Genomic DNA, 4,943 nt, shown 5'->3' with positions numbered 1-4,943 from the left:
AAGAGAGGGGGGTGGGGAGGGGTGGGGCAGGTGACCAGAGCATAAACAGAGGGAGATGGGGGCAGAGAGAGAGGGAGATAACAGAATCTAAAGCAGGCTACAAGCTCTGAGCTGTCAGGACAGAGCCCAACACGAGGCTCGAACTCACAAACTGTGAGATCATGACTTGAACTGAAGTTGGATGCCTAACTGACTGAGCTACCCAGGCACTCCAATCTTATTTTTTTTAACCTACATCCTGCAAGAAAAATTAGGTTGACCTAATTATTTTTGGAGCATAGCATCTTCACAGCCATATTTGCAATGTCTTCTTTTAAAGGCTGATGTTCTCCCTCCCTATTCTACTTTCTAATGTTTTAAGGGAGATGCAGTTGAAAAAAAAGGGGGGGGGGCAGAAAACCCACGTAATGCTGCATAGGGTGCTGGCTTTGCTAGGTTTTAAATAACCACGATGCCAGGCTTATCTCCTTTCTTGATTGATAAGAACTTGATGGCATAGCATAAGCTTGCAGCAATGTTTAAGGATTGCTGCTGTATCTCTTCCATAATATTTCAAAAGGTTTCCAATCATAATCTGCTTGCCCTCCCAGAAACAACAGTTTCTGTTGTTATTTGCAGGAGATAGGGCTTGACTCTTAAGACGTTCTGGCTGCCCTGTAGTTCTCTTAATGAACAATGGGATAAGAAGGAAAGGGCTGACAGCTAAATGAACATATCATGCATATTATTCTCATGGGCAATTACTGCATCAAGTTTCCTACTACCGTTTAAATACATTCTTTAGGGGCCCCTGGGTGGCTCAGTTGGTTACACATCTGACATTGGCTCAGGTCACGATCTCACAGCTCACTGGTTCAAGTCCCACATTAGGTTCTGTATTGACAGCTCAGAGCCTGGAGCCTGCTTTGGATCTGTGTCCCCTTTTCTCTCACTACCCATCCCCCACTCATGCTCTGTCTCTCTCTGTCTCTCAAAAATAAATAAACATTATTTAAAAATTAAAAATACATAAATAAATACATTCTTTAGGTAAAATAAAGGATTTTTCATGGGGTGCCTGGGTGGATCAGTCAGTTAAGTGTCTCACACTTACTTCTAGCTCAGGTCATGATCTCACAGTTCATGACATCGAGCCCCAGGTCGGCCTACACTGACAGCACAGAGCCTGGTTGGGATTCTCTCTCCCTCTCTCTCTCTTCCCCATCCTTGCTTTGTGCATGCACACGTGCATGTACTCTCCATCTCTCTCTTAAACATTTTTTTTAAAAAAAACTTTCTTTTTGTACATTGTGAAATCCAACTGCTAGCATGAAAGTATTTTTTAATTTAAACTGTTTTATAGTACATTTGAAAGGGAACACATGCTAAGTCTCCAACAGAATGGAAAAATATTTGAACCAGTTCAAGAATTACTTCACTATATAACAAAGACTCCATTTCAGAAAATAAATCTTGTGAGCCACCAGGTAATGTCTCTCGTGGCTGTCTCAGTGCACACATGTACAGTATGGAATGAACCTTCTCTGCCACGTAACAGTTTTTACTGATTTTTGCGGAAGAAAAGGTGTTGGGGTGGTACACATACAAATGTTTATCTATACGAGATACAGTATAGAAATGCAACAGGGATACAAAATATCTGATCCAAGAAGGAGATAGGAATCAGAATGTATTCTGTTCTGCATTAGGACCTTAACATATTTATTATGTTCACCACAAGAATCAGTCATTCAGTGACTTATCAGTCCTATTTACGCTCATTTCCATATACAGGTTACAGACTTCTCCCTCATGAAAGATTTTATGCAATTATCTTAGTGGCTTTGCTGTTTTGACAAAGAAAATAAAGTGGGGTACATGTGTTTTCTCTTTTTTTGTAATTATATTAGTTTCAGAGGATTTTTTTTTCCTTTTTCAAACCCAATTAGATGTGTAGTTTCAAAATGAAGAGTAACAACATTCTTTCTCCTCTCAAAGAATTACCCCCAAATAATGAGGAGAACAAGAAACATAAAACCAATCCCATCGTCAATGCAAAGGAGACATGTATAATAAAACTATTTATATAAAGATGGCTTAGCAAGGAAGAGTCAAACCTTAAGTGACTATAAAAGGTGGAAACTAATGAAAAGCCGAGTGATTGTCCCTGTGGAACCTCAGAACAACAATGCAAGTGACAATTCCAAAGGTCTCAAAAATTAGGTACCATAGGAAGCAAGAAAAAGCAAATGCTTAAAGCAGGGTTTTTCAAAAATCTGTACAAGAAAGAAGCAGTTAGATCTGCAGCCAAAAATGCAAAATTTCTAGAAGAAGAGAGAGAGACCAAAGGTTTGTTCTGTGGACTACCCAGTGATTGGGACGCCTACACTCCAGGCACAGAGAAGGGGCTGTGGGAAAAGCCATTCAGGAAACAGGTGATTAAGTCTTCATACTGAACCCCCGGGTCACTCCTCCAATACTTCCCACTGGTCTCCAGAATGGCATCAGCTAGGCTGATGTCTCCAGGCAGGCGACTGCAAGATCCTTTTCTAGAGAAGATAAAGAGGTAAAGACCTACAGCTACTAACGTTTGGGAGTCTAATGACAAGGCTAACTAGCCCTCTGACTGACTACCCTCAGAATGAAGACTGCCAGTGCACAACCTACTCCTAACCAAAGATCTTCCAAGTGGCTTTTTAGCTCCTCATGTAAGTTAACAGACAGCCTGGGATAACTGAATCTTTGAGGTGAAAATGCAACATAAAATATAGTGAGGAAAATGAACAAGCAGGAAATAAAAAGGCTAGGATGAAACAGACAGTGAAAGTAACAGACAATGCAGGTAATAATAATCATGACGTTGTCAGAGAAATCAAAGAAGCTATTATATCAGTGAAATAGGAGAAAGAATTTTAAAGAGGAAAATTTTGAAAAAGAGCTCTTAAAGTTTTAAAGTAGGATTTTTGCAATATAAAAATCAAAGATTTAGATAATAATGTTGTGGAAAAACCATAAGATAAAACAAAAAGCCAATTAGACAGGTAAAGGAAGGTAAAATATAATAAAGAGGATTACTCTAGGAGATATTTCATATACCTAATAAAAGTCCAATGCGCTATCCATTGCGCCATGGAGCCACCTATCATGCAACTAATAGACTCACTCAGAAGGAGAATGGATAAAAAGTTGTCGGTGAGAAATTATCAAAAAATAATATAAGAAAATTTTCTATAAGCAAAGTACATGAATCTCCAGAATGAATGTGTCACCACCAAGTGCCCAGTAAAATAAATGGAAAAAGATTAACAACAAAACAAACTATGTTGGTTACTCTTCAATTAATATATAATATCTAAATTTTGGCATTTAACTTTTATTTTCTATTTTTGTTGCTATGTGTTTTCATGATATTTCCTGAACATTTTAATGAAATGTTGAAGAAAATATGACAGGATATTTGCTGCTATGTTGACAGGAAAAACAATCTTTTATTGTTGAGGATCTATAGCACACAAACTTACTATGTAATTGCACATTCTTGTGTTAGTTCATGACTATTAAACTTGTTTCTCAAAAGAGAAGGGCTAGCACAACATACACTGTCAAATAATTTTTAACAAGAGCATCAAACTGACACAATGGGAAAAGGAAAGTTGACATACGCAAAAATTATTTCAAGATGGGCTCATAGACCCAAATGTAGAATCTAAAATTAAAACATGCTGGAAGAGGAATGTCTGGGTGGCTCAGTCAGTTGGGCTGCAGACTCCTGATTTCGGCTCAGGTCATGAACTCACAGTCTGTTATTTCGAGCAGCAGGTACGCTCCATGCTTGGGATGGAGAGCCTGCTTGGGATTCTCTTTCTCCCCCTCACTTCTCTGTCCCTCCCCTACTTGTGTTCGTTCTCTCTCCCTCTCTCTCTCTCTCTCCCCTCTCTCAAAATAAATAAATAAATTTTTTTTAAAAAAACTCTAGAAGAAATATAGGAGGATATCTTTCAACCTTGAGATGGGCAAAGATTTCTTAGATAAGACAGAGAATGCACTACCTAGGAAAGAAAAAATTGCCAAAGCTTAGTTACAAAATTGAAAACTTGTTTTCATCAAAAAAATACTATTAAGAAAATAGATTCAAAAAAGGAAGGCAAAACAGAAAATAGACTCTGAACTACTGAGAAGAAACTGAGGATTGCCAAAGGGGAAGTGGGCGGGAGGATGAGTGAAATGGGTGATGGGGATTAAAGAGAGCACTGTGGGGGCGCCTGGGTGGCTTAGTTGGTTAAGCATCCGACTTTTGCTTAGGTCGTGATCTCGCTGTTGGTGGGTTCGAGCCCCGCGTCGGGCTCTGTGCTGACTGCCAGCTCAGAGCCTGGAGCCTGTTTCGGAGTCTGTGACTCCCTCTCTCTCTGACCCTCCCCTGCTCACACTGTCTCTCTCTCTCTCTCTCCTAGAAATAAATAAAACATTAAAAAAAATTAAAAAAAAAAAGAGCACTGTGATGAGCACTGGGTGCTGTACGAAAGCGATGAACAACTAAATTTTACGCCTGAAACTAATATTACACCGCATGTTAACTAACTGGAATTTAAATAAAAACTTGAAGGGCACCTGGGTGGCTCAGTTGGTTAAGCGTCCGACTTCAGCTCAGGTCATGATCTCACAGTTCGTGGGTTCAAGCCCCACATTGGGCTCAGCGCTGACACCTAGCTCAGAGCCTGGAGACTGCTTCGGATTCTGTATCTCCCTCTTTCTCTGACCCTCCACTGCTTGTGCTCTATCTCGCTCTCAAAATAAATAAAAACAAACTTAAAAAAATATTGAATCACTTTGACATACACCTGAAACTAATATTATATTGTAAGTCAACTATACTTCAGTAAAAACAAAACTACCACCACAATAAATACATGATCTAAATGGAGAGACACATTACTGAATAAAAACACCCAATATGTTCAAGATAG

Source organism: Crocuta crocuta, unplaced genomic scaffold, assembly GCF_008692635.1.
Source record: "Crocuta crocuta isolate KB4526 unplaced genomic scaffold, BGI_CrCroc_1.0 scaffold276, whole genome shotgun sequence".
In the NCBI taxonomy this organism is placed as follows: domain Eukaryota; kingdom Metazoa; phylum Chordata; class Mammalia; order Carnivora; family Hyaenidae; genus Crocuta; species Crocuta crocuta.
This window is presented reverse-complemented; position numbering follows the sequence as displayed.